The sequence below is a fragment of the Antechinus flavipes genome, chromosome 3 (genome assembly GCF_016432865.1).
Source record: "Antechinus flavipes isolate AdamAnt ecotype Samford, QLD, Australia chromosome 3, AdamAnt_v2, whole genome shotgun sequence".
Lineage (NCBI taxonomy): Eukaryota > Metazoa > Chordata > Mammalia > Dasyuromorphia > Dasyuridae > Antechinus > Antechinus flavipes.
The window spans coordinates 47,233,468-47,244,210 of record NC_067400.1 but is presented as its reverse complement, the minus strand read 5'-3'; the positions used below and the strand labels follow the sequence as shown (position 1 = coordinate 47,244,210).

The following is a 10,743-nucleotide window of genomic DNA, read 5'->3' as shown; positions in this document are numbered from 1 at the left end:
AACATATTAAAGAACCACTACAATAGATTATACAGTTCATGTCACAGGGAAGCTCTCTCCTAAGAGTTCACCTCTGCATTGCATTTGAAGGACACATAGATTAGCAAATGTCAGCAGTTAATTGCATTTATTAAAAGTGACAGTTTAAGAAACAAACAAACAAAAAAAACAACAGGGACACTGATCTTATATACACAGGACAACATAGGACACTTATCCTACATACAAACAGTCAAGCGTGACCTGCACCAGTCTCCCTCCTGAGAGTCCTGCAAAATAAGACTCAATTCCATTAAAGTAGGGAAGAAATAGCTCTGAGAGACTGGCCTGGCCTGAAGTCATTTGCCTTGCAGAGAGGGCTCCTGGGTGGGGCTGTCTCCAGTCAATCATCAGCCTCTGGTCTTTCTGATTCATATGGGGAGCCTCTGTCATCATTTTGGTCATCCTTTTCCCAGATGCTCAAACCTCCCTGACTCAGGCTGCCACAGATATTTGATATCATCCCTGAATTCTGCCATCTCCAATGGAAACAGATTCAGGATCAGGTCTACTCAAAGGTCACCATAGTCAGAGATCAGGGTCACCACATTTTTCTGTGGGCAGTGGGCAGACCACACGATCTCATCAAGGGGTCCAGGATAATGCTGAAAATCATCGCTTTGCCATCAGTCCAAGCATAATCCATTTCTGTGTAGTAAATGAATGATTCACTGACTTCCTTTTTCATTTTGTTGTGGAACAGGAAACCAGACTCACTCCTCAGCTTCTTGATGACCTGGGACAGGTTGTCCTTATACCGAACCTCATACCAAAGTTACTATCATAACCTTGTTCTTGCCAAAGAAAATACAGTTGGGCTTCCAGTCACTCCTGATATCCTTCAATTTGCATCTCGTGTTTGTGACAGAAGATGAAAGTACCTTTGGACAATTCCACACATGTTAAAAGGCCTTCTATCAGGGTTTGTTTGAGTTTTAAGCCTTTCTTGGTGATGATATTTGGACTTTGACATGGTGTTTCTAACACTGAAAGATTTAATATATCTATCTATAAATCTATACCTATCTATCTACAGTTATACATAGAGATAAAAAGAGAAACAGACATCGAGACAGAGACAGAGAGGGAGAGAGAAAGACAGCTAGACAGAGAGATAGAACTAGGGAGAGACAAAGAGAGAGAATCAGAGAGAGCCAGAGACAGAGGCAGAGACAGAAAGAAAGAGACAGAGGAAGATACACAAAGAGACAGAGAAAGAGAGAGAGAGAAAGAAGAAAGAAGAAAGAGAGAGAGATTTAAGAAACAAGGTAAGCTTTCTAACCTATAGAACTAGTATCTCCCTCAAATACGTGCTTACTTAGTGAACAAGGGAAAAGGGGAAAGGGAAGACATAGAAGCCATGAGCTTTTATGTGGAAACTGAATTTTCTTTTTATTTCTCCTGGTGATTGGTCTCCATAGCAGCTTTTTCTTTGTGAATTGTATTGGAGTGCATCCTGTCTGTTCTTACCCTATGGGTGTCTTCGATTTTTTTTCCTCCCATCATTTGGTAAGATGGGAGGAGCTAGTCTGGTAGACAAAAAGTTGGCACTTGTTAATCCTAGGGTCAGCAAAGATTGAGGTTATGGTGAGAAATTCAAGAGTGTTTCTGCCCCAAACCAAAAATCAGCTAGCTCCAATATAGGGTTTTCCTTAATGGTGTGAAGACAATGCTACAATAAGATAAAATAACATTTTTTCAGATATAAGGAGAAAGAAGTTTTTATGAATTTCTAATTATGGGCATTGTAAATTACAAAAAGAATATCACAACTATAAGAAGTCTCAAATGTAATCTATGCCTGAGTACACTGACAATTTCTGGTAAATATGAATGATTTTTCAAGCATTTTGATGGGTTTTATCAATAAATTAGTGTGAAGAACTGCTGATTATATGATTTATTTTCCTTCTTTCTAGTATTTAAAAACCATTCAATGTACATTTACTCTTTACATAGCACAATTCATAAATTTGCAGACAACCTATTTTTCTTTAACTACCTCTGCAGTTTTCAAGGTGCACAACAACAAAATAATTCATAATATTCTCTTTCTAAAAGGATGCTGAAGGTTCTTTCCCCAGAAATCGTAGTATAATATGTTTTTGAAAAAGAAAAAAAAAACCTATAGGGGATGTCAATGGGTTAATATATTGTGTTTAGAATTCTCATTTCAGAAGTTATTATATAGTCAAGCATCCATTAAACAAAAAATAATCAATACATACAATTTTCAATAGATTAAGTACATTAATGACATTAGCCTCTACAACTAACATCATATTAAAGAAATGATAAAATATAAGAAAATATAAGAAGCATTTTTTCTTAAATAAGGCTGATTGAATAATAAATTGTGAATATCTAAGAGCAGACTCAAGGTCAAATCACTTTTTGCTTATTACAGATCTCTTTTTAAAGAAACATCTAGAGCTTATATTGTTTTATGCTTTATACTATTTTAATCTATTTTATTTGATTTTTTCTATACATCAATTAAAATTTGATTTGTATTTACATGCAGACACATTGTGAGAAATGAGGAGTTTCCTTTTGTATTTAATAAGAAATTATTGCATTAGAGCTAAGCTTTTCCCCCTTTTCTACTTCTCATACAGAAACTAATCAACGTGGGAGATTTTCTTCAATATGGCGTTAGTTGTAGAGGTTAATGTCATTGAATATACTAAATCTATTAAATCATATTTTCATTGCTTTTTTTTTTCTAACCACCCCCTACACAGCCTTATTAACCACTAATCTGTCCATACCAGAGACTATAGCCTACAAGAATTTCCATCCCATTCTTTCCCTCAATTCCAAGAGATGTTGCCCTTTTCCAGAACACTATTTCAAGTAAGTCTTAGCATGCTTCACTTCGTTCCCTCTTGATTGGCCAACTTCTCCATAAACACCTCATCCAAACTCCTTATTATTCCTTTTGTTGATGTGTATTTAATCTTATTATCTACCCCATCACTATGAATCATGATTAAATCAACTCTGCCAATATCCTTAGAAAGGGTCCATATTCTCATAATTAATAGATATCACAACCATATTACATAGGGGTTATTTTTAGCCATTCTTCAATACATGGCCATTCACTTTGTAAACAATTTTCAATTCTGCATAATATAGAATCTGTTCTAAAGTGTTTGAAACCACATTTAACTAAAAGCAAAGAAATTCTGTCTGATCATTGATCTTATACCAAACTCAATCTTACTAATTTTACCTCTAGTTTTATTTTCTTATTTATTAAAATTTGTGATAAGGCAGAAAAAGGTTGTTGGATATTGAACCAGACATTTTCTAGAAATTTGGGGTTCAAAAACTCTTTTTTATTTATTGTATCAATATTGTGAAGACCTCAAAGAGTCAGGACATACAACAAATGAGTAATCATGCTATTTTGATTTTTTTTTTACCTTAGACATGATGTCATTCAGACTAGACCAATGTAAATTAATTGCTGAAGAAGAGTTTAGCAAGTTCATTAGTCAGCAAATATTAGAAGTCATTTGCTAAATAAAGAGATAACTGCCAAAGAGAATACTAGTTTAGAATATAAAACACAAAATCTTACAAACTTAGTGAATGACTGTGAGTAATATGTCTTCATTAAACTGAAAGAAGCAGGATTAAAAAGTTGCATAAAAAGCCTAGGAAGATAATCAATTAAATAAAGACACTGTAAGGATATTAAATGATGGAAATAGGGGGCAGGGGAGAATGACAAACAAGAAAATAATGGAAAGTATCTGTTAGAACTATTATAACAAAAACCTTTCTTCATGACAGATAGTTAAACGACCCCACTTAAATCCTAACATTACATTACAAATGGGAATGACACTGCAGAAAACAAAAAGAGAAAAAAAAATAAGCCATGTTGAACTGAGTTTATGTAAAAGGAACTTTTGCTGGAAGTGATACAATTGAGAAACCATTAAGGAACCAAATTACAAGGTATGTAAAGGAAAGGAACACACCCAAATCTTGAAAAAAATAATTTACTTTATTGAAATATGTATGTTTTTGCATATAAATTGCATGTATATATATGTGTGTGCATGTATGTTATCACTACTGATCTATACTTGCTGTTCCACCTACACAAAAACCTTTATAAAAATCATTCATTCAAAACCCTCAAAGAGAGTATTATAAGGAATAAGCGGCCTTTTACAAACAACATTCAACAATAGACAGCGTTTCACAATTGAATGAATGATGTAAAGAACTTGAGATTACATTAAGCTTATTGTTATTCCTAAAATAATCTTTCAACTAGGTAATCATCCTTCAACCTTGTACAATAAGTTACTTCCACTCAGATATCAATATAATTCAGGATTCCTTTGGAAAATGTAAAAACAGAAATATTCAGTTTTCTTCTTATGATAAGCATTAGTGGAGGAATAAAAGAGGGAGATACATGTTTGCCAACAATATCTGCCACTTCAATGGAGATTTATCACAAAATCCAGATCTACAAGCACTGCATTATGGATATTGAGATCATGTTTGTAGATGAAAGTATTTTGATTGCATTCAGGTGGAAGATATTTCAGAGACTCCTGAAAAAGTTCTGTAAGTATAATCCACCCATACAAGACAAGTAGATGAAGAATATCCAAATTAAAACAAGAATCTGATTGGATAGCCCCTAGAATAAAGGTCTGGTGTTTACAAATTTCCAAGATGACTGTGCACAGATGTCAAACAATTGGTAGACTTAGATGTGGAAGAAAATACAGTTACTTACACTTACTACTAACTGAAATTTAACATTTTCTTAAGTTATTTAAAAATAATCTCTCTTATATTAGGTTATCCTAGTCTTCCAAAAGTGCTGAGGTACAGAGGTATGCACACACAGACATATGCACAAAGGCACTCACACACATGTTTAACAACCCCTGTTCTAAAGCTTTACCAACAGTATTCACATCTAGGAGAAATACATAGATGAATTATAACCTGAACCTACAGTTGAAAAGGGGAGAAGACAATTACTTTGGGAAATTTTTAAAAACACTCTTACCCCAACTGTCCAAAACAGGAAAGCTCGTATTTTATTTTTTTTTCCTTTTTTTTAAATTTTTATTTAATAATTACTTTATATTGACAGAATCCAGCCAAGGGTAACTATTTTTTTTACAATATTATCCTTTGCACTAGTTTCTGTTCCAATTTTTTTCCCCTCCCTCCATCCACCCCCTCCCCTAGATGGCAAGCAGTCCTTTATATGTTGGATATGTTGCAGTATATCCTAGATACAATATATGTTTGCAGAACCGAACAGTTCTCTTGTTGCATAGGGAGAATTGTATTCAGAAGGTATAAATAACCCGGGAAGAAAAACAAAAATGCAGATAGTTCACATTCGTTTCCCAGTGTTCTTTCTTTGGGTGTAGCTGCTTTTGTCCGTCATTTATCAATTGAAATTCAGTTAGGTCTCTTTGTCAAAGAAATCCACTTCCATCAAAATATGCCCTCATACAATATCATTGTTGAAGTGTATAATGATCTCCTGGTTCTGCTCATTTCACTTAGCATCAGTTCATGTAAGTCTCGCCAGTCCTCTCTGTATTCATCCTGCTGGTCATTTCTTACAGAACAATAATATTCCATAACATTCATATAGCACAATTTACCCAGCCATTCTCCAATTGATGGGCATCCATTCATTTTCCAGTTTCTAGCCACTACAAACAGGGCTGCTACAAACATTTTGGCACATACAGGTCCCTTTCCCTTCTTTAGTATTTCTTTGGGATATAAGCCCAATAGAAACACTGCTGGATCAAAGGGTATGCACAATTTGATAATTTTTGGGCATAATTCCAGATTGCTCTCCAGAATGGTTGGATTCATTCACAACTCCACCAACAATGCATTAGTGTCCCAGTTTTCCCGCATCCCCTCCAACATTCATCCTTATTTTTTCCTGTCATCTTAGCCAATCTGACAGGTATGTAGTGGTATCTCAGAGTTGTCTTAATTTGCATTTCTCTGATCAATAATGATTTGGAACACTCTTTCATATGAGTGGTAATAGTTTCAATTTCATCCTCTGAAAATTGTCTGTTCATATCCTTTGACCATTTATCAATTGGAGAATGGCTTGATTTCTTATAAATTTGAGTCAGTTCTCTATATATTTTAGAAATGAATCAGAACCTTTAACTGTGAAGATGTTTTCCCAGTTTGTTGCTTCCCTTCTAATCTTGTTTGCATTAGTTTTATTTGTACAAAGGCTTTTTAATTTGATGTAATCAAAATTTTCTATTTTGTGATCAGTAATGGTCTCTAGTTCATCTTTGGTCACAAATTTCTTTCTCCTCCACAAGTCTGAGAGATAAACTATTCTATGTTCCTCTAATTTATTTATAATCTCGTTCTTTATGCCTAGGTCATGGACCCATTTTGATCTTATCTTGGTATATGGTGTTAAGTGTGGGTCCATGCCTAATTTCTGCCATACTAATTTCCAATTATCCCAGCAGTTTTTATCAAATAATGAATTCTTTTCCCAGAAGTTAGGGGCTTTGGGTTTGTCAAACACTAGATTGCTATAGTTGACTATTCTGTCTTGTGAACCTAACCTTTTCCACTGACCCACTAATCTATTTCTTAGCCAATACCAAATGGTTTTGGTGACTGCTGCTTTATAATATAATTTTAGATCAGGTACAGCTAGGCCACCTTCATTTGATTTTTTTTTTCATTAATTCCCTTGAGATTCTCGACTTTTTATTGTTGAAAGCTCGTATTTTAAAGGAAACATTTTTATCAATCTATTCACAACTTAATGCTGCTACCATTAAAAACTTTCAGAAAGTGTTATCAGTTGATATCATTCTAATATTCTCTCTGAATGCAATTTCCAGGCCCTGGTGTGTTACATACAAAAATTATCCATTTGTATTTCAAGTTATTTGGAAGTAAAGTCTTTAAGACTTTATATTGTTACACATTTTAACATGGTATTGTCAGCAGTAGCATGTAAAATTAATAATGATGATGGTGCATTATATCTAACATTTACATTACACCTACTATGTGCCAAGGATTATACTAAAACGTTATTTCATTTGATCTTCATGACATAATTGGAAGTTGTTATTGTTGTTTTTATTTTACTGTTTGCATTGTCATATGCCACATCAATTTCTCACATGTTTAGACTCAAATATCTGTCTTTTCAGAAAATTGTCAACACTTTCTCCTAATCATATGTAGAAGAAAATGACAACATTTCAGAGGAAGACCCAACCACCATGACCAAATCCATATTCCTCAAAATATATTTATTTTAACACCATACCTAAAAATTGGTCATCTGCTATTTGCTTGAATTCTACTAATGGAATAAAAATCCCTACTTCCTGAGATAATCTATTTCATTCTTGGGTATCTCTCATTTTATAAGCTTCTAATTATAACAAACCTAAATTTACCTCTATCAAATATCTGTCAATTCAAAATGATCAAGTGGCAAAGAATGTGCTGACTAGCACTGGTGGAAGGAGCTTCTTTATCTGAAAATTCCTGATATGAATGAAGTCATGAATCCTTTGATCTAAATTGTTTAGATGGTTTAATAACAAAATGCTTTGATTGTGGATTGTTTGGTTTTAAACAATAGAAAACATATTAACTTAAGCACTATAATAAGAAAGGTAACAACTACACTTCATTGCCAAATCAACCCACCTCAGACATTTGTCCAAGCTTGGATTGGTGGTAGGAGTAGACTTCCTTAATTTGTCTTTACTGAGCAATGTCAGGCAGAGCCCAGATAAAACTATATTGGATTCATTAGCTCAGATGCAAGGAGATATTTCAGAGATTTGCCATTTGGAAAGGCCTCAAGTGAAAAATTCATCTCATTTTACTCTGTTATAACACTGGGTTCCAACTAATATCAGTAATGCTAACTGCGATGATGGCTCTCTTTCTAAAAGCCATTATGTTTCCTCCTAAGAACAAAACAAAACAAAACATACCTTAAAATTCCTTTATTATTTATTTGACTTTTTTCTCATCAAATAACTTGCCATGAAATATTGCTTGTACTAACTTTTAAAGATAACTTAATATTACCCAAGATTTCCATGTTCTTTTCAGATGTCTCTCATCGTCAAGCACAGACATTCTACAAATGTTTTAGACTCAGCTGAAAAAGCAATAACATACATCCCTCTAGAGGACAATCTTGTAATTGATGTAAGAAACCAAGTTTGATTGTTGTTGTTATTCTCCACTACTCAGCTATAAAAGAAGAAGTGTAATAAACTCAATTAACATTCTACATATATGCTGGATTTTAGGACTTTGCAAAACCAAAGTGATAGATATAGGGATCTATATCTATATATCTATATCTATATCTATATCTATCTATCTATATATATATATATATATCCATTTGAAGATTTATGAATCTTGTGTAGAATTCAAAACTTTTTGGGCAGACTTAAACCTCATTATAGAAATACAATAAGAAAAACTTCTACTAAAATCATTACAATAAATTGCTGACTTTATCTCTGAGCTATAATATGGCAATCTAAAGTTTATTGCCAATCAAATAGTCAAAATATTTAAAATAGAAGCTTAAATGTTTAAGTTGACAATGTTTGATTCAGAGTAAGCCCTTCAAGAATGATTTAATTATGATTGCCAATTTCATAAGTCAAGATTTAATTATGTAACTGGTTTCAGGTTATATTTTATGCCATCCTGAGGATATAGAAGAATAACAATATAAAGGGTATATAAAAAGACACATCTCTTTTACCATTCTTGAGTGCAGAACAATTGAAATGATTATGTTGACTTATCTAGCTCTCCTGTATCTAGGGCAGAGATGTTTGTGTTATACCTGCATCATACTTTAGTCTATTTTAAAAAATAGGATGAAGGGAGAGGAAAAAGACAGACAGATAGACATAAAGTAAGGTATTTTAGTAGATAATAGGTTACCTATAGCTTATGTTTTGTGTGTGTGTGTGTGTGTGTGTGTGTGTGTGTGTGTGTATGAGTGAGTGAGCTTGTGTAAGTGTGCAGAGAAACATAAACTGGAAGGGAATGATTTTTGCCAGTCATGACTATAAAACTCTTTAGCAATATCATCACATTGCAGTGCTCAGTAAAGTAATTCATGATATCTCTAATACTCTTCTTAAATTATAGTGAGAAGCTCCCAGAATCCTTTGGAATCACATGGATCAGACTTCTGCCCATCTCCAAGGTAATAAGAGCCATACCCATGGTTGTGCCAGTTAAAATTCTAGAGATTTTTATAGGAGTTTATTTGGAAGTCTCTAAACACCAGTTTGTCCTCATGGCTTATCTACTATAAATTCCTTCCACTGCAATCTAAATTAATTTTGCTTTATGCTTTCTGTGTAGGTTCCAAGTACACATTACTCTGTGTTGGTGGCAACTAGGTAGCTCAGTGGATAGGGTGCTGATTCTGAAATCAGGAATGCCTAAGTTCAATGCAACCTCAGGCATTATCTGTGTAACCCTGGATTTGCCATTTAATCCATGTTTAATTAAATTTCTTCTGTTATAACATGAAGACAACAACATCATCTTCTCCCTCAGGATTATTTTGAGGATCAAGTGAGGTAACAAATTTTAAAAACACTTGAAATATAATAGGCTTTATATAAATTTCAGTTATTATTTTAATGTCTATTTGATAAGTCTACAATTGTGAATATGGCATAAATGAGATCACATATGCAAAGTACTTTGCAAACTCTAAAGTGGTTCAAAAAGTACCATATTATTATTTGTGCTATTGTTAATGATGATAAGGATGAGGATGACAGAATTTTCTGAATCTTTACAATATCCTCTTGCCCTTTTTGTCTATCTTCCAACTCATTCCATTAATTATATAAAGATTAATAGACTCACAGAATTTTAGAGAGAGAAGTGGACAGGTAATCTACTCAATTAACATCCTGCAAACATGCAGGATTTTAGGACTTTGCAAAACCAAAGTGATAGATACAGGGATCTACATCCATTTGAAGAGAAGGAGAAGAAAGAAGAAAGAAGAAAGAAGAAAGAAGAAAGAAGAAAGAAGAAGAAGAAGGAAGAACAAGAAGAAAAACAAGAAAGAACAAGAAGAATAAGAAGAAAAACAAGAAAGAACAACAAAAAGAAGAAGAACAAGAACAAGAACAAGAAGACGAAGAACAAGAACAAGAAGAAAGAAAAGAAGGTGATGACATAAAATAAAAAAAATTGTTTCCCAATGTATCTAATATCATCTGGTCTTTGATGACTGCTAAAGGAAAGGAACTTACTCCTTGAAGCAGTCCACTTGACATTTAGGTGTCTCTCACTGTTAAAAAGCTTTTCCTTATATCACATCTAAATTTATCTCTTAGAAACTTCTATTGATTGAGCTATTTGGTACCTACTATGTGATTTGCATTGTGTTCATAGCTTTGCCCCCACAAAAGATTTGCATCTTCGTGAAATGGAGATTATTCTGGCTACTAACAGCCTGTGAGAGAATAGAGCAAACTTCTTTGCAATACCTAACAATCTAGAAAGATTTCTTTAACCAGGGTTTTGCTTGCTACTCAACGATCCTATTCAGAAAAGATAGGTATGATGGTGAATGGATTGCTGTAATTGGAGTCACAAAGATGACAGATATCCCCAAGA

The 10,743-nt window shown here is 33.5% G+C and overlaps 1 pseudogene; it reads right to left on the bottom strand.

Moving 5' to 3' along the window:
• Positions 1-440: 440 nt before the first annotated feature.
• LOC127556993 (mRNA turnover protein 4 homolog) lies at positions 441-9,324 on the bottom strand (annotated as a pseudogene).
• Positions 9,325-10,743: the final 1,419 nt, after the last annotated feature.